Source organism: Mobula birostris, chromosome 11, assembly GCF_030028105.1.
Source record: "Mobula birostris isolate sMobBir1 chromosome 11, sMobBir1.hap1, whole genome shotgun sequence".
NCBI classification, from domain to species: Eukaryota; Metazoa; Chordata; class Chondrichthyes; order Myliobatiformes; family Myliobatidae; genus Mobula; species Mobula birostris.
In genome coordinates this window covers 20,733,776-20,756,980 of record NC_092380.1, presented here as the reverse complement: position 1 = coordinate 20,756,980, position 23,205 = coordinate 20,733,776, and the positions used below count along the sequence as shown (strand labels likewise).

Here is a 23,205-nt window from a genome sequence, read left to right as displayed (position 1 = left end):
CCACATCCGTCCACGTGCCCCTGCTTCACGCACGGCACTGTGCCTCCCTCCGGCAGGCATTTCGCCGATCCGTTTCCTGTTTCACAACCAAGGCATAATCAGTACCCCTTTCCTTCCACGGCGCGCACACGCGCCCACCCACTCCACCACTGAGCCATGCCGGCCAAAAACGCACCTGCAGAGCAGTGGGGCACAGGGCCGCCGTCAGCCCGCGACACATTTCCCTCCTGCCGTGCCCTCCCTCCTGTTTCTACATCCGTGCACCCACCCCGCTGCAAAACCAGTCAGTCTGCTCAGGCGTCAGCACAGAGGCATAATGAAGGGCCTCGGCCCTTCTCCCTTTACTGCCCTCTGTACAGCTTGGCAGATCCCTCAGCACTCCGTGTGCACGTGTGTCTGTGACTCTGTGTGTGTGTGTGTGTGTGTGAGAGAGAGAGATTGAGTGAGTGAGTGAGTGAGTGAGTGAGTGAGTGAGTGAGTGAGAGAGAGAGAGACAGACCCTGCCAGATCCCTCAGCATTCCATGTGTGTTTGTGTCGGTGGGTGAGAGAGACAGAGACAGAGACAGACACAGAGAGACAGACACACACACACACACAAACACACACACACACCCACCCCCACACACCCCCGTGTGCACGTGTGTCTGTGACTCTGTGTGTGTGTGAGATTGAGTGAGAGAGAGAGACAGACCCTGCCAGATCCCTCAGCATTCCATGTGTGTTTGTGTCGGTGGGTGAGAGAGACAGAGACAGAGACAGACACAGAGAGACAGACACACACACACACACAAACACACACACACACCCACCCCCACACACCCCCGTGTGCACGTGTGTCTGTGACTCTGTGTGTGTGTGAGATTGAGTGAGTGAGAGAGAGAGACAGACCGACCCTGCCAGATCCCTCAGCATTCCATGTGTGTTTGTGTCGGTGGGTGAGAGAGACAGAGACAGACACAGAGAGACAGACAGACACACACACACACCCACCCACCCCCATCCACCCTGGTAAAAAAAGGTGGTGGGGGAGCAGGGGAGAAGACACCACTGTGTCCAATGATAGCCTGTGCAGACGCAAAGTCTACAGCTTCTGTGAGATGAAACAAACTCAAGCCACTCAACAATTGTAATTCCACACACATCAAAATAAAGGCACAGAGGTGTGAATGGCTGCACTTCAGCCTTCGGCTTGGAGAGCACACCCATTGTTTCTCCTCAGGCACACCTGTAGCTGACATCTTCCTATTCCCAAGCTTGCCAGGAGGCTTTTCTGCCCGCGGACTTTGGCCACGTCCACAAACCTCGTAACCGGTCTTGAGCGGCGCACGTGGCCTCTGCCTTTGTCGCCCGGTGCAGTCCCATCCGCTCGCTCCCTCCCGGAGAGGGCAGAGCCTCCGAAGGAGACCGTTCAGCTGGATGCGCCAGCCAGCTGGGGCACGCAAAGCCGAGAGGCGCGCTCTCTTTGCCGAGTGCAGGGACGCCCTTGAAGGGCCGAGCGGCCTGCTCCCACTCCCCCTGCAGACTTTTGTGCAGACAGGACAGCGTGACCAGCCTCCCACGACCAGGAGAGCAGTGCAAGTTGAGCCAGCCTCTGAGACCGACCTGGGAGCCAGCCGAGGAAGCCGGCAGCCTTGACGTAGGCAGTGTGCCAGTGACGTAGGCGCCCGTAGGTACGGCCCCACTCCCAGATGATTGGTGGATCACTGGCAGCTTTACATAGCCTCTGACAAGTTGCACTCAGGACGGACCAGGTAGGCAACAGCTGTCCAGCACACCCACCGATCCCAGACAACCTAGGGGAGAGCTGCCAGCGGGCCAGGGCAGCAAGGTCTTTGCCAGGCCTCCTGCTTCAATCTAAACACCAGAGGCTAGGCAGGATGTAGCCGACTCAAGAGGCCGCCTGCATCGCTTCTCGGCCTTTTGGCTAAGATCAAGTGTAGTATCTGTTCTTATCAGTTTAATATCTGATACGTCCCTTATCTGGGGACCATATATTAAATTGATTTTTGGAACAGGGAGATGGAATAGGGGCTTGCTCCGTCCACTCCACGCATCGACCCGGTATTGCAGTGCCTCTGGGAACGGTGCACTCCCCTTCTGGGGAATTTCAAAGTAGCAAAGAAAAGAAAAACGACGAAAGCTCCATCAGGCGGCGGCGGCGGCACAGCAGCACAGACAAGCATGCACGCACATGGAGAGAGAGGAGAGCTGCTTGCTCTACACCTCTCCTGTGTCTGTGTCTGTCTGTCGATACAGCTCACTCACTCACTCACTCACGCAATGTGCAGACAACTCAACAACAGCACGGGCATCATATCTGGGCCGTTTGGCTAAGATCAAGTGCACATCCGGGCTGCAACCAGATCAGGTGCTGCAGGCAAGGCAGCAACTTCATGAGAGATGCCCCTTGGCATTCATTCCTGAAGCAAACTGCTCAACCGGCGCACTCATTCTGATGCCTGCTCACTCGGCTGCTGCCTGCACCAAGCACAGAAGCAGAGTGAAGTGGAGCAGGCCGAAAGACCTTTTCTGTCCCGCCACACTCGCTCCACTTCTCAGGCTCAGGCTTCTCAGCTGCTCCTTGAAGCCAACGGAGGACGCGACGGACGGACGGACGGACGGATGGACGGGCGGGCGAAGGAAGGAAGGAAGGAAGGAAGGAAGGAAGGAACGAACGATATCGAGTCACTGGCTCTGCTGCAATTTCACCAGCAGCCAGCCAGCCTGTCGGACAGGCAGGCTCGTTCAAGTGTGCCAGCAGCCAGGGCACGCGGACGGGAGGGAGGAAGGAAGGAAGGGAGGGAGGCATCCGATGGAGCCCGGCTACAGAGCAACGGGGCGCCGCCGCCGCCGGCACAACAGGGCCCGGTGCTCCTGCACCCTGCATCCTCCCCGCCTGCACCAGACTGCCAAGACTGCTGCTCTCCTGCCCAGACAGACAGACCAGCTACAAGCATCACCACCTAGCCATAGCATCAGCAAAACTCTGCCTACCTGCCCTGCCCTGGCCTGGCCTGGCCTGGCCTCCTGGCCTCCTCTGATGCGTCTGCCTGCCCCAGGCCCAAAGCCCCGCCCACCGTTCAAGGTAAGGCAGAGGCACAACCCCCCACTCCACCCACTCAGACCTCCCCAATATACATCGGCAGTGCAGTGCATCTCTAGCCTCGCTCAGAATCACGTCCCAAACCCCAAGATCACTCAAACGTCTCATGCTTACACCTACCTACTCGGCGTCCAGCTTTGGCGCACGTCTCCACAATTGCCACATCCGTCCACGTGCCCCTGCTTCACGCACGGCACTGTGCCTCCCTCCGGCAGGCATTTCGCCGATCCGTTTCCTGTTTCACAACCAAGGCATAATCAGTACCCCTTTCCTTCCACGGCGCGCACACGCGCCCACCCACTCCACCACTGAGCCATGCCGGCCAAAAACGCACCTGCAGAGCAGTGGGGCACAGGGCCGCCGTCAGCCCGCGACACATTTCCCTCCTGCCGTGCCCTCCCTCCTGTTTCTACATCCGTGCACCCACCCCGCTGCAAAACCAGTCAGTCTGCTCAGGCGTCAGCACAGAGGCATAATGAAGGGCCTCGGCCCTTCTCCCTTTACTGCCCTCTGTACAGCTTGGCAGATCCCTCAGCACTCCGTGTGCACGTGTGTCTGTGACTCTGTGTGTGTGTGTGTGTGTGTGTGAGAGAGAGAGATTGAGTGAGTGAGTGAGTGAGTGAGTGAGTGAGTGAGTGAGTGAGAGAGAGAGAGACAGACCCTGCCAGATCCCTCAGCATTCCATGTGTGTTTGTGTCGGTGGGTGAGAGAGACAGAGACAGAGACAGACACAGAGAGACAGACACACACACACACACACAAACACACACACACACCCACCCCCACACACCCCCGTGTGCACGTGTGTCTGTGACTCTGTGTGTGTGTGAGATTGAGTGAGAGAGAGAGACAGACCCTGCCAGATCCCTCAGCATTCCATGTGTGTTTGTGTCGGTGGGTGAGAGAGACAGAGACAGAGACAGACACAGAGAGACAGACACACACACACACACAAACACACACACACACCCACCCCCACACACCCCCGTGTGCACGTGTGTCTGTGACTCTGTGTGTGTGTGAGATTGAGTGAGTGAGAGAGAGAGACAGACCGACCCTGCCAGATCCCTCAGCATTCCATGTGTGTTTGTGTCGGTGGGTGAGAGAGACAGAGACAGACACAGAGAGACAGACAGACACACACACACACCCACCCACCCCCATCCACCCTGGTAAAAAAAGGTGGTGGGGGAGCAGGGGAGAAGACACCACTGTGTCCAATGATAGCCTGTGCAGACGCAAAGTCTACAGCTTCTGTGAGATGAAACAAACTCAAGCCACTCAACAATTGTAATTCCACACACATCAAAATAAAGGCACAGAGGTGTGAATGGCTGCACTTCAGCCTTCGGCTTGGAGAGCACACCCATTGTTTCTCCTCAGGCACACCTGTAGCTGACATCTTCCTATTCCCAAGCTTGCCAGGAGGCTTTTCTGCCCGCGGACTTTGGCCACGTCCACAAACCTCGTAACCGGTCTTGAGCGGCGCACGTGGCCTCTGCCTTTGTCGCCCGGTGCAGTCCCATCCGCTCGCTCCCTCCCGGAGAGGGCAGAGCCTCCGAAGGAGACCGTTCAGCTGGATGCGCCAGCCAGCTGGGGCACGCAAAGCCGAGAGGCGCGCTCTCTTTGCCGAGTGCAGGGACGCCCTTGAAGGGCCGAGCGGCCTGCTCCCACTCCCCCTGCAGACTTTTGTGCAGACAGGACAGCGTGACCAGCCTCCCACGACCAGGAGAGCAGTGCAAGTTGAGCCAGCCTCTGAGACCGACCTGGGAGCCAGCCGAGGAAGCCGGCAGCCTTGACGTAGGCAGTGTGCCAGTGACGTAGGCGCCCGTAGGTACGGCCCCACTCCCAGATGATTGGTGGATCACTGGCAGCTTTACATAGCCTCTGACAAGTTGCACTCAGGACGGACCAGGTAGGCAACAGCTGTCCAGCACACCCACCGATCCCAGACAACCTAGGGGAGAGCTGCCAGCGGGCCAGGGCAGCAAGGTCTTTGCCAGGCCTCCTGCTTCAATCTAAACACCAGAGGCTAGGCAGGATGTAGCCGACTCAAGAGGCCGCCTGCATCGCTTCTCGGCCTTTTGGCTAAGATCAAGTGTAGTATCTGTTCTTATCAGTTTAATATCTGATACGTCCCTTATCTGGGGACCATATATTAAATTGATTTTTGGAACAGGGAGATGGAATAGGGGCTTGCTCCGTCCACTCCACGCATCGACCCGGTATTGCAGTGCCTCTGGGAACGGTGCACTCCCCTTCTGGGGAATTTCAAAGTAGCAAAGAAAAGAAAAACGACGAAAGCTCCATCAGGCGGCGGCGGCGGCACAGCAGCACAGACAAGCATGCACGCACATGGAGAGAGAGGAGAGCTGCTTGCTCTACACCTCTCCTGTGTCTGTGTCTGTCTGTCGATACAGCTCACTCACTCACTCACTCACGCAATGTGCAGACAACTCAACAACAGCACGGGCATCATATCTGGGCCGTTTGGCTAAGATCAAGTGCACATCCGGGCTGCAACCAGATCAGGTGCTGCAGGCAAGGCAGCAACTTCATGAGAGATGCCCCTTGGCATTCATTCCTGAAGCAAACTGCTCAACCGGCGCACTCATTCTGATGCCTGCTCACTCGGCTGCTGCCTGCACCAAGCACAGAAGCAGAGTGAAGTGGAGCAGGCCGAAAGACCTTTTCTGTCCCGCCACACTCGCTCCACTTCTCAGGCTCAGGCTTCTCAGCTGCTCCTTGAAGCCAACGGAGGACGCGACGGACGGACGGACGGACGGATGGACGGGCGGGCGAAGGAAGGAAGGAAGGAAGGAAGGAAGGAAGGAAGGAAGGAAGGAACGATATCGAGTCACTGGCTCTGCTGCAATTTCACCAGCAGCCAGCCAGCCTGTCGGACAGGCAGGCTCGTTCAAGTGTGCCAGCAGCCAGGGCACGCGGACGGGAGGGAGGAAGGAAGGAAGGGAGGGAGGCATCCGATGGAGCCCGGCTACAGAGCAACGGGGCGCCGCCGCCGCCGGCACAACAGGGCCCGGTGCTCCTGCACCCTGCATCCTCCCCGCCTGCACCAGACTGCCAAGACTGCTGCTCTCCTGCCCAGACAGACAGACCAGCTACAAGCATCACCACCTAGCCATAGCATCAGCAAAACTCTGCCTACCTGCCCTGCCCTGGCCTGGCCTGGCCTGGCCTCCTGGCCTCCTCTGATGCGTCTGCCTGCCCCAGGCCCAAAGCCCCGCCCACCGTTCAAGGTAAGGCAGAGGCACAACCCCCCACTCCACCCACTCAGACCTCCCCAATATACATCGGCAGTGCAGTGCATCTCTAGCCTCGCTCAGAATCACGTCCCAAACCCCAAGATCACTCAAACGTCTCATGCTTACACCTACCTACTCGGCGTCCAGCTTTGGCGCACGTCTCCACAATTGCCACATCCGTCCACGTGCCCCTGCTTCACGCACGGCACTGTGCCTCCCTCCGGCAGGCATTTCGCCGATCCGTTTCCTGTTTCACAACCAAGGCATAATCAGTACCCCTTTCCTTCCACGGCGCGCACACGCGCCCACCCACTCCACCACTGAGCCATGCCGGCCAAAAACGCACCTGCAGAGCAGTGGGGCACAGGGCCGCCGTCAGCCCGCGACACATTTCCCTCCTGCCGTGCCCTCCCTCCTGTTTCTACATCCGTGCACCCACCCCGCTGCAAAACCAGTCAGTCTGCTCAGGCGTCAGCACAGAGGCATAATGAAGGGCCTCGGCCCTTCTCCCTTTACTGCCCTCTGTACAGCTTGGCAGATCCCTCAGCACTCCGTGTGCACGTGTGTCTGTGACTCTGTGTGTGTGTGTGTGTGTGTGTGAGAGAGAGAGATTGAGTGAGTGAGTGAGTGAGTGAGTGAGTGAGTGAGTGAGTGAGAGAGAGAGAGACAGACCCTGCCAGATCCCTCAGCATTCCATGTGTGTTTGTGTCGGTGGGTGAGAGAGACAGAGACAGAGACAGACACAGAGAGACAGACACACACACACACACACAAACACACACACACACCCACCCCCACACACCCCCGTGTGCACGTGTGTCTGTGACTCTGTGTGTGTGTGAGATTGAGTGAGAGAGAGAGACAGACCCTGCCAGATCCCTCAGCATTCCATGTGTGTTTGTGTCGGTGGGTGAGAGAGACAGAGACAGAGACAGACACAGAGAGACAGACACACACACACACACAAACACACACACACACCCACCCCCACACACCCCCGTGTGCACGTGTGTCTGTGACTCTGTGTGTGTGTGAGATTGAGTGAGTGAGAGAGAGAGACAGACCGACCCTGCCAGATCCCTCAGCATTCCATGTGTGTTTGTGTCGGTGGGTGAGAGAGACAGAGACAGACACAGAGAGACAGACAGACACACACACACACCCACCCACCCCCATCCACCCTGGTAAAAAAAGGTGGTGGGGGAGCAGGGGAGAAGACACCACTGTGTCCAATGATAGCCTGTGCAGACGCAAAGTCTACAGCTTCTGTGAGATGAAACAAACTCAAGCCACTCAACAATTGTAATTCCACACACATCAAAATAAAGGCACAGAGGTGTGAATGGCTGCACTTCAGCCTTCGGCTTGGAGAGCACACCCATTGTTTCTCCTCAGGCACACCTGTAGCTGACATCTTCCTATTCCCAAGCTTGCCAGGAGGCTTTTCTGCCCGCGGACTTTGGCCACGTCCACAAACCTCGTAACCGGTCTTGAGCGGCGCACGTGGCCTCTGCCTTTGTCGCCCGGTGCAGTCCCATCCGCTCGCTCCCTCCCGGAGAGGGCAGAGCCTCCGAAGGAGACCGTTCAGCTGGATGCGCCAGCCAGCTGGGGCACGCAAAGCCGAGAGGCGCGCTCTCTTTGCCGAGTGCAGGGACGCCCTTGAAGGGCCGAGCGGCCTGCTCCCACTCCCCCTGCAGACTTTTGTGCAGACAGGACAGCGTGACCAGCCTCCCACGACCAGGAGAGCAGTGCAAGTTGAGCCAGCCTCTGAGACCGACCTGGGAGCCAGCCGAGGAAGCCGGCAGCCTTGACGTAGGCAGTGTGCCAGTGACGTAGGCGCCCGTAGGTACGGCCCCACTCCCAGATGATTGGTGGATCACTGGCAGCTTTACATAGCCTCTGACAAGTTGCACTCAGGACGGACCAGGTAGGCAACAGCTGTCCAGCACACCCACCGATCCCAGACAACCTAGGGGAGAGCTGCCAGCGGGCCAGGGCAGCAAGGTCTTTGCCAGGCCTCCTGCTTCAATCTAAACACCAGAGGCTAGGCAGGATGTAGCCGACTCAAGAGGCCGCCTGCATCGCTTCTCGGCCTTTTGGCTAAGATCAAGTGTAGTATCTGTTCTTATCAGTTTAATATCTGATACGTCCCTTATCTGGGGACCATATATTAAATTGATTTTTGGAACAGGGAGATGGAATAGGGGCTTGCTCCGTCCACTCCACGCATCGACCCGGTATTGCAGTGCCTCTGGGAACGGTGCACTCCCCTTCTGGGGAATTTCAAAGTAGCAAAGAAAAGAAAAACGACGAAAGCTCCATCAGGCGGCGGCGGCGGCACAGCAGCACAGACAAGCATGCACGCACATGGAGAGAGAGGAGAGCTGCTTGCTCTACACCTCTCCTGTGTCTGTGTCTGTCTGTCGATACAGCTCACTCACTCACTCACTCACGCAATGTGCAGACAACTCAACAACAGCACGGGCATCATATCTGGGCCGTTTGGCTAAGATCAAGTGCACATCCGGGCTGCAACCAGATCAGGTGCTGCAGGCAAGGCAGCAACTTCATGAGAGATGCCCCTTGGCATTCATTCCTGAAGCAAACTGCTCAACCGGCGCACTCATTCTGATGCCTGCTCACTCGGCTGCTGCCTGCACCAAGCACAGAAGCAGAGTGAAGTGGAGCAGGCCGAAAGACCTTTTCTGTCCCGCCACACTCGCTCCACTTCTCAGGCTCAGGCTTCTCAGCTGCTCCTTGAAGCCAACGGAGGACGCGACGGACGGACGGACGGACGGATGGACGGGCGGGCGAAGGAAGGAAGGAAGGAAGGAAGGAAGGAAGGAAGGAAGGAAGGAACGAACGATATCGAGTCACTGGCTCTGCTGCAATTTCACCAGCAGCCAGCCAGCCTGTCGGACAGGCAGGCTCGTTCAAGTGTGCCAGCAGCCAGGGCACGCGGACGGGAGGGAGGAAGGAAGGAAGGGAGGGAGGCATCCGATGGAGCCCGGCTACAGAGCAACGGGGCGCCGCCGCCGCCGGCACAACAGGGCCCGGTGCTCCTGCACCCTGCATCCTCCCCGCCTGCACCAGACTGCCAAGACTGCTGCTCTCCTGCCCAGACAGACAGACCAGCTACAAGCATCACCACCTAGCCATAGCATCAGCAAAACTCTGCCTACCTGCCCTGCCCTGGCCTGGCCTGGCCTGGCCTCCTGGCCTCCTCTGATGCGTCTGCCTGCCCCAGGCCCAAAGCCCCGCCCACCGTTCAAGGTAAGGCAGAGGCACAACCCCCCACTCCACCCACTCAGACCTCCCCAATATACATCGGCAGTGCAGTGCATCTCTAGCCTCGCTCAGAATCACGTCCCAAACCCCAAGATCACTCAAACGTCTCATGCTTACACCTACCTACTCGGCGTCCAGCTTTGGCGCACGTCTCCACAATTGCCACATCCGTCCACGTGCCCCTGCTTCACGCACGGCACTGTGCCTCCCTCCGGCAGGCATTTCGCCGATCCGTTTCCTGTTTCACAACCAAGGCATAATCAGTACCCCTTTCCTTCCACGGCGCGCACACGCGCCCACCCACTCCACCACTGAGCCATGCCGGCCAAAAACGCACCTGCAGAGCAGTGGGGCACAGGGCCGCCGTCAGCCCGCGACACATTTCCCTCCTGCCGTGCCCTCCCTCCTGTTTCTACATCCGTGCACCCACCCCGCTGCAAAACCAGTCAGTCTGCTCAGGCGTCAGCACAGAGGCATAATGAAGGGCCTCGGCCCTTCTCCCTTTACTGCCCTCTGTACAGCTTGGCAGATCCCTCAGCACTCCGTGTGCACGTGTGTCTGTGACTCTGTGTGTGTGTGTGTGTGTGTGAGAGAGAGAGATTGAGTGAGTGAGTGAGTGAGTGAGTGAGTGAGTGAGTGAGTGAGAGAGAGAGAGACAGACCCTGCCAGATCCCTCAGCATTCCATGTGTGTTTGTGTCGGTGGGTGAGAGAGACAGAGACAGAGACAGACACAGAGAGACAGACACACACACACACACAAACACACACACACACCCACCCCCACACACCCCCGTGTGCACGTGTGTCTGTGACTCTGTGTGTGTGTGAGATTGAGTGAGAGAGAGAGACAGACCCTGCCAGATCCCTCAGCATTCCATGTGTGTTTGTGTCGGTGGGTGAGAGAGACAGAGACAGAGACAGACACAGAGAGACAGACACACACACACACACAAACACACACACACACCCACCCCCACACACCCCCGTGTGCACGTGTGTCTGTGACTCTGTGTGTGTGTGAGATTGAGTGAGTGAGAGAGAGAGACAGACCGACCCTGCCAGATCCCTCAGCATTCCATGTGTGTTTGTGTCGGTGGGTGAGAGAGACAGAGACAGACACAGAGAGACAGACAGACACACACACACACCCACCCACCCCCATCCACCCTGGTAAAAAAAGGTGGTGGGGGAGCAGGGGAGAAGACACCACTGTGTCCAATGATAGCCTGTGCAGACGCAAAGTCTACAGCTTCTGTGAGATGAAACAAACTCAAGCCACTCAACAATTGTAATTCCACACACATCAAAATAAAGGCACAGAGGTGTGAATGGCTGCACTTCAGCCTTCGGCTTGGAGAGCACACCCATTGTTTCTCCTCAGGCACACCTGTAGCTGACATCTTCCTATTCCCAAGCTTGCCAGGAGGCTTTTCTGCCCGCGGACTTTGGCCACGTCCACAAACCTCGTAACCGGTCTTGAGCGGCGCACGTGGCCTCTGCCTTTGTCGCCCGGTGCAGTCCCATCCGCTCGCTCCCTCCCGGAGAGGGCAGAGCCTCCGAAGGAGACCGTTCAGCTGGATGCGCCAGCCAGCTGGGGCACGCAAAGCCGAGAGGCGCGCTCTCTTTGCCGAGTGCAGGGACGCCCTTGAAGGGCCGAGCGGCCTGCTCCCACTCCCCCTGCAGACTTTTGTGCAGACAGGACAGCGTGACCAGCCTCCCACGACCAGGAGAGCAGTGCAAGTTGAGCCAGCCTCTGAGACCGACCTGGGAGCCAGCCGAGGAAGCCGGCAGCCTTGACGTAGGCAGTGTGCCAGTGACGTAGGCGCCCGTAGGTACGGCCCCACTCCCAGATGATTGGTGGATCACTGGCAGCTTTACATAGCCTCTGACAAGTTGCACTCAGGACGGACCAGGTAGGCAACAGCTGTCCAGCACACCCACCGATCCCAGACAACCTAGGGGAGAGCTGCCAGCGGGCCAGGGCAGCAAGGTCTTTGCCAGGCCTCCTGCTTCAATCTAAACACCAGAGGCTAGGCAGGATGTAGCCGACTCAAGAGGCCGCCTGCATCGCTTCTCGGCCTTTTGGCTAAGATCAAGTGTAGTATCTGTTCTTATCAGTTTAATATCTGATACGTCCCTTATCTGGGGACCATATATTAAATTGATTTTTGGAACAGGGAGATGGAATAGGGGCTTGCTCCGTCCACTCCACGCATCGACCCGGTATTGCAGTGCCTCTGGGAACGGTGCACTCCCCTTCTGGGGAATTTCAAAGTAGCAAAGAAAAGAAAAACGACGAAAGCTCCATCAGGCGGCGGCGGCGGCACAGCAGCACAGACAAGCATGCACGCACATGGAGAGAGAGGAGAGCTGCTTGCTCTACACCTCTCCTGTGTCTGTGTCTGTCTGTCGATACAGCTCACTCACTCACTCACTCACGCAATGTGCAGACAACTCAACAACAGCACGGGCATCATATCTGGGCCGTTTGGCTAAGATCAAGTGCACATCCGGGCTGCAACCAGATCAGGTGCTGCAGGCAAGGCAGCAACTTCATGAGAGATGCCCCTTGGCATTCATTCCTGAAGCAAACTGCTCAACCGGCGCACTCATTCTGATGCCTGCTCACTCGGCTGCTGCCTGCACCAAGCACAGAAGCAGAGTGAAGTGGAGCAGGCCGAAAGACCTTTTCTGTCCCGCCACACTCGCTCCACTTCTCAGGCTCAGGCTTCTCAGCTGCTCCTTGAAGCCAACGGAGGACGCGACGGACGGACGGACGGACGGATGGACGGGCGGGCGAAGGAAGGAAGGAAGGAAGGAAGGAAGGAAGGAAGGAAGGAACGAACGATATCGAGTCACTGGCTCTGCTGCAATTTCACCAGCAGCCAGCCAGCCTGTCGGACAGGCAGGCTCGTTCAAGTGTGCCAGCAGCCAGGGCACGCGGACGGGAGGGAGGAAGGAAGGAAGGGAGGGAGGCATCCGATGGAGCCCGGCTACAGAGCAACGGGGCGCCGCCGCCGCCGGCACAACAGGGCCCGGTGCTCCTGCACCCTGCATCCTCCCCGCCTGCACCAGACTGCCAAGACTGCTGCTCTCCTGCCCAGACAGACAGACCAGCTACAAGCATCACCACCTAGCCATAGCATCAGCAAAACTCTGCCTACCTGCCCTGCCCTGGCCTGGCCTGGCCTGGCCTCCTGGCCTCCTCTGATGCGTCTGCCTGCCCCAGGCCCAAAGCCCCGCCCACCGTTCAAGGTAAGGCAGAGGCACAACCCCCCACTCCACCCACTCAGACCTCCCCAATATACATCGGCAGTGCAGTGCATCTCTAGCCTCGCTCAGAATCACGTCCCAAACCCCAAGATCACTCAAACGTCTCATGCTTACACCTACCTACTCGGCGTCCAGCTTTGGCGCACGTCTCCACAATTGCCACATCCGTCCACGTGCCCCTGCTTCACGCACGGCACTGTGCCTCCCTCCGGCAGGCATTTCGCCGATCCGTTTCCTGTTTCACAACCAAGGCATAATCAGTACCCCTTTCCTTCCACGGCGCGCACACGCGCCCACCCACTCCACCACTGAGCCATGCCGGCCAAAAACGCACCTGCAGAGCAGTGGGGCACAGGGCCGCCGTCAGCCCGCGACACATTTCCCTCCTGCCGTGCCCTCCCTCCTGTTTCTACATCCGTGCACCCACCCCGCTGCAAAACCAGTCAGTCTGCTCAGGCGTCAGCACAGAGGCATAATGAAGGGCCTCGGCCCTTCTCCCTTTACTGCCCTCTGTACAGCTTGGCAGATCCCTCAGCACTCCGTGTGCACGTGTGTCTGTGACTCTGTGTGTGTGTGTGTGTGTGTGAGAGAGAGAGATTGAGTGAGTGAGTGAGTGAGTGAGTGAGTGAGTGAGTGAGTGAGAGAGAGAGAGACAGACCCTGCCAGATCCCTCAGCATTCCATGTGTGTTTGTGTCGGTGGGTGAGAGAGACAGAGACAGAGACAGACACAGAGAGACAGACACACACACACACACACAAACACACACACACACCCACCCCCACACACCCCCGTGTGCACGTGTGTCTGTGACTCTGTGTGTGTGTGAGATTGAGTGAGAGAGAGAGACAGACCCTGCCAGATCCCTCAGCATTCCATGTGTGTTTGTGTCGGTGGGTGAGAGAGACAGAGACAGAGACAGACACAGAGAGACAGACACACACACACACACAAACACACACACACACCCACCCCCACACACCCCCGTGTGCACGTGTGTCTGTGACTCTGTGTGTGTGTGAGATTGAGTGAGTGAGAGAGAGAGACAGACCGACCCTGCCAGATCCCTCAGCATTCCATGTGTGTTTGTGTCGGTGGGTGAGAGAGACAGAGACAGACACAGAGAGACAGACAGACACACACACACACCCACCCACCCCCATCCACCCTGGTAAAAAAAGGTGGTGGGGGAGCAGGGGAGAAGACACCACTGTGTCCAATGATAGCCTGTGCAGACGCAAAGTCTACAGCTTCTGTGAGATGAAACAAACTCAAGCCACTCAACAATTGTAATTCCACACACATCAAAATAAAGGCACAGAGGTGTGAATGGCTGCACTTCAGCCTTCGGCTTGGAGAGCACACCCATTGTTTCTCCTCAGGCACACCTGTAGCTGACATCTTCCTATTCCCAAGCTTGCCAGGAGGCTTTTCTGCCCGCGGACTTTGGCCACGTCCACAAACCTCGTAACCGGTCTTGAGCGGCGCACGTGGCCTCTGCCTTTGTCGCCCGGTGCAGTCCCATCCGCTCGCTCCCTCCCGGAGAGGGCAGAGCCTCCGAAGGAGACCGTTCAGCTGGATGCGCCAGCCAGCTGGGGCACGCAAAGCCGAGAGGCGCGCTCTCTTTGCCGAGTGCAGGGACGCCCTTGAAGGGCCGAGCGGCCTGCTCCCACTCCCCCTGCAGACTTTTGTGCAGACAGGACAGCGTGACCAGCCTCCCACGACCAGGAGAGCAGTGCAAGTTGAGCCAGCCTCTGAGACCGACCTGGGAGCCAGCCGAGGAAGCCGGCAGCCTTGACGTAGGCAGTGTGCCAGTGACGTAGGCGCCCGTAGGTACGGCCCCACTCCCAGATGATTGGTGGATCACTGGCAGCTTTACATAGCCTCTGACAAGTTGCACTCAGGACGGACCAGGTAGGCAACAGCTGTCCAGCACACCCACCGATCCCAGACAACCTAGGGGAGAGCTGCCAGCGGGCCAGGGCAGCAAGGTCTTTGCCAGGCCTCCTGCTTCAATCTAAACACCAGAGGCTAGGCAGGATGTAGCCGACTCAAGAGGCCGCCTGCATCGCTTCTCGGCCTTTTGGCTAAGATCAAGTGTAGTATCTGTTCTTATCAGTTTAATATCTGATACGTCCCTTATCTGGGGACCATATATTAAATTGATTTTTGGAACAGGGAGATGGAATAGGGGCTTGCTCCGTCCACTCCACGCATCGACCCGGTATTGCAGTGCCTCTGGGAACGGTGCACTCCCCTTCTGGGGAATTTCAAAGTAGCAAAGAAAAGAAAAACGACGAAAGCTCCATCAGGCGGCGGCGGCGGCACAGCAGCACAGACAAGCATGCACGCACATGGAGAGAGAGGAGAGCTGCTTGCTCTACACCTCTCCTGTGTCTGTGTCTGTCTGTCGATACAGCTCACTCACTCACTCACTCACGCAATGTGCAGACAACTCAACAACAGCACGGGCATCATATCTGGGCCGTTTGGCTAAGATCAAGTGCACATCCGGGCTGCAACCAGATCAGGTGCTGCAGGCAAGGCAGCAACTTCATGAGAGATGCCCCTTGGCATTCATTCCTGAAGCAAACTGCTCAACCGGCGCACTCATTCTGATGCCTGCTCACTCGGCTGCTGCCTGCACCAAGCACAGAAGCAGAGTGAAGTGGAGCAGGCCGAAAGACCTTTTCTGTCCCGCCACACTCGCTCCACTTCTCAGGCTCAGGCTTCTCAGCTGCTCCTTGAAGCCAACGGAGGACGCGACGGACGGACGGACGGACGGATGGACGGGCGGGCGAAGGAAGGAAGGAAGGAAGGAAGGAAGGAACGAACGATATCGAGTCACTGGCTCTGCTGCAATTTCACCAGCAGCCAGCCAGCCTGTCGGACAGGCAGGCTCGTTCAAGTGTGCCAGCAGCCAGGGCACGCGGACGGGAGGGAGGAAGGAAGGAAGGGAGGGAGGCATCCGATGGAGCCCGGCTACAGAGCAACGGGGCGCCGCCGCCGCCGGCACAACAGGGCCCGGTGCTCCTGCACCCTGCATCCTCCCCGCCTGCACCAGACTGCCAAGACTGCTGCTCTCCTGCCCAGACAGACAGACCAGCTACAAGCATCACCACCTAGCCATAGCATCAGCAAAACTCTGCCTACCTGCCCTGCCCTGGCCTGGCCTGGCCTGGCCTCCTGGCCTCCTCTGATGCGTCTGCCTGCCCCAGGCCCAAAGCCCCGCCCACCGTTCAAGGTAAGGCAGAGGCACAACCCCCCACTCCACCCACTCAGACCTCCCCAATATACATCGGCAGTGCAGTGCATCTCTAGCCTCGCTCAGAATCACGTCCCAAACCCCAAGATCACTCAAACGTCTCATGCTTACACCTACCTACTCGGCGTCCAGCTTTGGCGCACGTCTCCACAATTGCCACATCCGTCCACGTGCCCCTGCTTCACGCACGGCACTGTGCCTCCCTCCGGCAGGCATTTCGCCGATCCGTTTCCTGTTTCACAACCAAGGCATAATCAGTACCCCTTTCCTTCCACGGCGCGCACACGCGCCCACCCACTCCACCACTGAGCCATGCCGGCCAAAAACGCACCTGCAGAGCAGTGGGGCACAGGGCCGCCGTCAGCCCGCGACACATTTCCCTCCTGCCGTGCCCTCCCTCCTGTTTCTACATCCGTGCACCCACCCCGCTGCAAAACCAGTCAGTCTGCTCAGGCGTCAGCACAGAGGCATAATGAAGGGCCTCGGCCCTTCTCCCTTTACTGCCCTCTGTACAGCTTGGCAGATCCCTCAGCACTCCGTGTGCACGTGTGTCTGTGACTCTGTGTGTGTGTGTGTGTGTGTGAGAGAGAGAGATTGAGTGAGTGAGTGAGTGAGTGAGTGAGTGAGTGAGTGAGTGAGAGAGAGAGAGACAGACCCTGCCAGATCCCTCAGCATTCCATGTGTGTTTGTGTCGGTGGGTGAGAGAGACAGAGACAGAGACAGACACAGAGAGACAGACACACACACACACACACAAACACACACACACACCCACCCCCACACACCCCCGTGTGCACGTGTGTCTGTGACTCTGTGTGTGTGTGAGATTGAGTGAGAGAGAGAGACAGACCCTGCCAGATCCCTCAGCATTCCATGTGTGTTTGTGTCGGTGGGTGAGAGAGACAGAGACAGAGACAGACACAGAGAGACAGACACACACACACACACAAACACACACACACACCCACCCCCACACACCCCCGTGTGCACGTGTGTCTGTGACTCTGTGTGTGTGTGAGATTGAGTGAGTGAGAGAGAGAGACAGACCGACCCTGCCAGATCCCTCAGCATTCCATGTGTGTTTGTGTCGGTGGGTGAGAGAGACAGAGACAGACACAGAGAGACAGACAGACACACACACACACCCACCCACCCCCATCCACCCTGGTAAAAAAAGGTGGTGGGGGAGCAGGGGAGAAGACACCACTGTGTCCAATGATAGCCTGTGCAGACGCAAAGTCTACAGCTTCTGTGAGATGAAACAAACTCAAGCCACTCAACAATTGTAATTCCACACACATCAAAATAAAGGCACAGAGGTGTGAATGGCTGCACTTCAGCCTTCGGCTTGGAGAGCACACCCATTGTTTCTCCTCAGGCACACCTGTAGCTGACATCTTCCTATTCCCAAGCTTGCCAGGAGGCTTTTCTGCCCGCGGACTTTGGCCACGTCCACAAACCTCGTAACCGGTCTTGAGCGGCGCACGTGGCCTCTGCCTTTGTCGCCCGGTGCAGTCCCATCCGCTCGCTCCCTCCCGGAGAGGGCAGAGCCTCCGAAGGAGACCGTTCAGCTGGATGCGCCAGCCAGCTGGGGCACGCAAAGCCGAGAGGCGCGCTCTCTTTGCCGAGTGCAGGGACGCCCTTGAAGGGCCGAGCGGCCTGCTCCCACTCCCCCTGCAGACTTTTGTGCAGACAGGACAGCGTGACCAGCCTCCCACGACCAGGAGAGCAGTGCAAGTTGAGCCAGCCTCTGAGACCGACCTGGGAGCCAGCCGAGGAAGCCGGCAGCCTTGACGTAGGCAGTGTGCCAGTGACGTAGGCGCCCGTAGGTACGGCCCCACTCCCAGATGATTGGTGGATCACTGGCAGCTTTACATAGCCTCTGACAAGTTGCACTCAGGACGGACCAGGTAGGCAACAGCTGTCCAGCACACCCACCGATCCCAGACAACCTAGGGGAGAGCTGCCAGCGGGCCAGGGCAGCAAGGTCTTTGCCAGGCCTCCTGCTTCAATCTAAACACCAGAGGCTAGGCAGGATGTAGCCGACTCAAGAGGCCGCCTGCATCGCTTCTCGGCCTTTTGGCTAAGATCAAGTGTAGTATCTGTTCTTATCAGTTTAATATCTGATACGTCCCTTATCTGGGGACCATATATTAAATTGATTTTTGGAACAGGGAGATGGAATAGGGGCTTGCTCCGTCCACTCCACGCATCGACCCGGTATTGCAGTGCCTCTGGGAACGGTGCACTCCCCTTCTGGGGAATTTCAAAGTAGCAAAGAAAAGAAAAACGACGAAAGCTCCATCAGGCGGCGGCGGCGGCACAGCAGCACAGACAAGCATGCACGCACATGGAGAGAGAGGAGAGCTGCTTGCTCTACACCTCTCCTGTGTCTGTGTCTGTCTGTCGATACAGCTCACTCACTCACTCACTCACGCAATGTGCAGACAACTCAACAACAGCACGGGCATCATATCTGGGCCGTTTGGCTAAGATCAAGTGCACATCCGGGCTGCAACCAGATCAGGTGCTGCAGGCAAGGCAGCAACTTCATGAGAGATGCCCCTTGGCATTCATTCCTGAAGCAAACTGCTCAACCGGCGCACTCATTCTGATGCCTGCTCACTCGGCTGCTGCCTGCACCAAGCACAGAAGCAGAGTGAAGTGGAGCAGGCCGAAAGACCTTTTCTGTCCCGCCACACTCGCTCCACTTCTCAGGCTCAGGCTTCTCAGCTGCTCCTTGAAGCCAACGGAGGACGCGACGGACGGACGGACGGACGGATGGACGGGCGGGCGAAGGAAGGAAGGAAGGAAGGAAGGAAGGAAGGAAGGAAGGAACGAACGATATCGAGTCACTGGCTCTGCTGCAATTTCACCAGCAGCCAGCCAGCCTGTCAGACAGGCAGGCTCGTTCAAGTGTGCCAGCAGCCAGGGCACGCGGACGGGAGGGAGGAAGGAAGGAAGGGAGGGAGGCATCCGATGGAGCCCGGCTACAGAGCAACGGGGCGCCGCCGCCGCCGGCACAACAGGGCCCGGTGCTCCTGCACCCTGCATCCTCCCCGCCTGCACCAGACTGCCAAGACTGCTGCTCTCCTGCCCAGACAGACAGACCAGCTACAAGCATCACCACCTAGCCATAGCATCAGCAAAACTCTGCCTACCTGCCCTGCCCTGGCCTGGCCTGGCCTGGCCTCCTGGCCTCCTCTGATGCGTCTGCCTGCCCCAGGCCCAAAGCCCCGCCCACCGTTCAAGGTAAGGCAGAGGCACAACCCCCCACTCCACCCACTCAGACCTCCCCAATATACATCGGCAGTGCAGTGCATCTCTAGCCTCGCTCAGAATCACGTCCCAAACCCCAAGATCACTCAAACGTCTCATGCTTACACCTACCTACTCGGCGTCCAGCTTTGGCGCACGTCTCCACAATTGCCACATCCGTCCACGTGCCCCTGCTTCACGCACGGCACTGTGCCTCCCTCCGGCAGGCATTTCGCCGATCCGTTTCCTGTTTCACAACCAAGGCATAATCAGTACCCCTTTCCTTCCACGGCGCGCACACGCGCCCACCCACTCCACCACTGAGCCATGCCGGCCAAAAACGCACCTGCAGAGCAGTGGGGCACAGGGCCGCCGTCAGCCCGCGACACATTTCCCTCCTGCCGTGCCCTCCCTCCTGTTTCTACATCCGTGCACCCACCCCGCTGCAAAACCAGTCAGTCTGCTCAGGCGTCAGCACAGAGGCATAATGAAGGGCCTCGGCCCTTCTCCCTTTACTGCCCTCTGTACAGCTTGGCAGATCCCTCAGCACTCCGTGTGCACGTGTGTCTGTGACTCTGTGTGTGTGTGTGTGTGTGTGAGAGAGAGAGATTGAGTGAGTGAGTGAGTGAGTGAGTGAGTGAGTGAGTGAGTGAGAGAGAGAGAGACAGACCCTGCCAGATCCCTCAGCATTCCATGTGTGTTTGTGTCGGTGGGTGAGAGAGACAGAGACAGAGACAGACACAGAGAGACAGACACACACACACACACACAAACACACACACACACCCACCCCCACACACCCCCGTGTGCACGTGTGTCTGTGACTCTGTGTGTGTGTGAGATTGAGTGAGAGAGAGAGACAGACCCTGCCAGATCCCTCAGCATTCCATGTGTGTTTGTGTCGGTGGGTGAGAGAGACAGAGACAGAGACAGACACAGAGAGACAGACACACACACACACACAAACACACACACACACCCACCCCCACACACCCCCGTGTGCACGTGTGTCTGTGACTCTGTGTGTGTGTGAGATTGAGTGAGTGAGAGAGAGAGACAGACCGACCCTGCCAGATCCCTCAGCATTCCATGTGTGTTTGTGTCGGTGGGTGAGAGAGACAGAGACAGACACAGAGAGACAGACAGACACACACACACACCCACCCACCCCCATCCACCCTGGTAAAAAAAGGTGGTGGGGGAGCAGGGGAGAAGACACCACTGTGTCCAATGATAGCCTGTGCAGACGCAAAGTCTACAGCTTCTGTGAGATGAAACAAACTCAAGCCACTCAACAATTGTAATTCCACACACATCAAAATAAAGGCACAGAGGTGTGAATGGCTGCACTTCAGCCTTCGGCTTGGAGAGCACACCCATTGTTTCTCCTCAGGCACACCTGTAGCTGACATCTTCCTATTCCCAAGCTTGCCAGGAGGCTTTTCTGCCCGCGGACTTTGGCCACGTCCACAAACCTCGTAACCGGTCTTGAGCGGCGCACGTGGCCTCTGCCTTTGTCGCCCGGTGCAGTCCCATCCGCTCGCTCCCTCCCGGAGAGGGCAGAGCCTCCGAAGGAGACCGTTCAGCTGGATGCGCCAGCCAGCTGGGGCACGCAAAGCCGAGAGGCGCGCTCTCTTTGCCGAGTGCAGGGACGCCCTTGAAGGGCCGAGCGGCCTGCTCCCACTCCCCCTGCAGACTTTTGTGCAGACAGGACAGCGTGACCAGCCTCCCACGACCAGGAGAGCAGTGCAAGTTGAGCCAGCCTCTGAGACCGACCTGGGAGCCAGCCGAGGAAGCCGGCAGCCTTGACGTAGGCAGTGTGCCAGTGACGTAGGCGCCCGTAGGTACGGCCCCACTCCCAGATGATTGGTGGATCACTGGCAGCTTTACATAGCCTCTGACAAGTTGCACTCAGGACGGACCAGGTAGGCAACAGCTGTCCAGCACACCCACCGATCCCAGACAACCTAGGGGAGAGCTGCCAGCGGGCCAGGGCAGCAAGGTCTTTGCCAGGCCTCCTGCTTCAATCTAAACACCAGAGGCTAGGCAGGATGTAGCCGACTCAAGAGGCCGCCTGCATCGCTTCTCGGCCTTTTGGCTAAGATCAAGTGTAGTATCTGTTCTTATCAGTTTAATATCTGATACGTCCCTTATCTGGGGACCATATATTAAATTGATTTTTGGAACAGGGAGATGGAATAGGGGCTTGCTCCGTCCACTCCACGCATCGACCCGGTATTGCAGTGCCTCTGGGAACGGTGCACTCCCCTTCTGGGGAATTTCAAAGTAGCAAAGAAAAGAAAAACGACGAAAGCTCCATCAGGCGGCGGCGGCGGCACAGCAGCACAGACAAGCATGCACGCACATGGAGAGAGAGGAGAGCTGCTTGCTCTACACCTCTCCTGTGTCTGTGTCTGTCTGTCGATACAGCTCACTCACTCACTCACTCACGCAATGTGCAGACAACTCAACAACAGCACGGGCATCATATCTGGGCCGTTTGGCTAAGATTAAGTGCACATCCGGGCTGCAACCAGATCAGGTGCTGCAGGCAAGGCAGCAACTTCATGAGAGATGCCCCTTGGCATTCATTCCTGAAGCAAACTGCTCAACCGGCGCACTCATTCTGATGCCTGCTCACTCGGCTGCTGCCTGCACCAAGCACAGAAGCAGAGTGAAGTGGAGCAGGCCGAAAGACCTTTTCTGTCCCGCCACACTCGCTCCACTTCTCAGGCTCAGGCTTCTCAGCTGCTCCTTGAAGCCAACGGAGGACGCGACGGACGGACGGACGGACGGATGGACGGGCGGGCGAAGGAAGGAAGGAAGGAAGGAAGGAAGGAAGGAAGGAAGGAACGAACGATATCGAGTCACTGGCTCTGCTGCAATTTCACCAGCAGCCAGCCAGCCTGTCGGACAGGCAGGCTCGTTCAAGTGTGCCAGCAGCCAGGGCACGCGGACGGGAGGGAGGAAGGAAGGAAGGGAGGGAGGCATCCGATGGAGCCCGGCTACAGAGCAACGGGGCGCCGCCGCCGCCGGCACAACAGGGCCCGGTGCTCCTGCACCCTGCATCCTCCCCGCCTGCACCAGACTGCCAAGACTGCTGCTCTCCTGCCCAGACAGACAGACCAGCTACAAGCATCACCACCTAGCCATAGCATCAGCAAAACTCTGCCTACCTGCCCTGCCCTGGCCTGGCCTGGCCTGGCCTCCTGGCCTCCTCTGATGCGTCTGCCTGCCCCAGGCCCAAAGCCCCGCCCACCGTTCAAGGTAAGGCAGAGGCACAACCCCCCACTCCACCCACTCAGACCTCCCCAATATACATCGGCAGTGCAGTGCATCTCTAGCCTCGCTCAGAATCACGTCCCAAACCCCAAGATCACTCAAACGTCTCATGCTTACACCTACCTACTCGGCGTCCAGCTTTGGCGCACGTCTCCACAATTGCCACATCCGTCCACGTGCCCCTGCTTCACGCACGGCACTGTGCCTCCCTCCGGCAGGCATTTCGCCGATCCGTTTCCTGTTTCACAACCAAGGCATAATCAGTACCCCTTTCCTTCCACGGCGCGCACACGCGCCCACCCACTCCACCACTGAGCCATGCCGGCCAAAAACGCACCTGCAGAGCAGTGGGGCACAGGGCCGCCGTCAGCCCGCGACACATTTCCCTCCTGCCGTGCCCTCCCTCCTGTTTCTACATCCGTGCACCCACCCCGCTGCAAAACCAGTCAGTCTGCTCAGGCGTCAGCACAGA

The 23,205-nt window shown here is 58.0% G+C and overlaps 7 non-coding genes across 7 annotated transcripts; all 7 read left to right on the top strand.

Annotated features, from left to right (window-relative positions):
• Positions 1-1,905: 1,905 nt before the first annotated feature.
• Positions 1,906-2,096, top strand: LOC140205692 (U2 spliceosomal RNA). Its single transcript, XR_011887959.1, has one exon. It is a non-coding gene; the product is annotated as a U2 spliceosomal RNA (small nuclear RNA).
• A 3,076-nt stretch (positions 2,097-5,172) lies between these two features.
• On the top strand, positions 5,173-5,363 carry LOC140205691 (U2 spliceosomal RNA). Its single transcript, XR_011887958.1, has one exon. It is a non-coding gene; the product is annotated as a U2 spliceosomal RNA (small nuclear RNA).
• A 3,084-nt stretch (positions 5,364-8,447) lies between these two features.
• On the top strand, positions 8,448-8,638 carry LOC140205690 (U2 spliceosomal RNA). The gene has a single exon (XR_011887957.1). It is a non-coding gene; the product is annotated as a U2 spliceosomal RNA (small nuclear RNA).
• A 3,084-nt stretch (positions 8,639-11,722) lies between these two features.
• LOC140205689 (U2 spliceosomal RNA) lies at positions 11,723-11,913 on the top strand. Its single transcript, XR_011887956.1, has one exon. It is a non-coding gene; the product is annotated as a U2 spliceosomal RNA (small nuclear RNA).
• Positions 11,914-14,995: 3,082 nt separating this feature from the next.
• Positions 14,996-15,186, top strand: LOC140205688 (U2 spliceosomal RNA). The gene has a single exon (XR_011887955.1). It is a non-coding gene; the product is annotated as a U2 spliceosomal RNA (small nuclear RNA).
• A 3,070-nt stretch (positions 15,187-18,256) lies between these two features.
• Positions 18,257-18,447, top strand: LOC140205686 (U2 spliceosomal RNA). The gene has a single exon (XR_011887953.1). It is a non-coding gene; the product is annotated as a U2 spliceosomal RNA (small nuclear RNA).
• A 3,082-nt stretch (positions 18,448-21,529) lies between these two features.
• Positions 21,530-21,720, top strand: LOC140205685 (U2 spliceosomal RNA). The gene has a single exon (XR_011887952.1). It is a non-coding gene; the product is annotated as a U2 spliceosomal RNA (small nuclear RNA).
• The last annotated feature ends 1,485 nt before the right edge of the window (positions 21,721-23,205 follow it).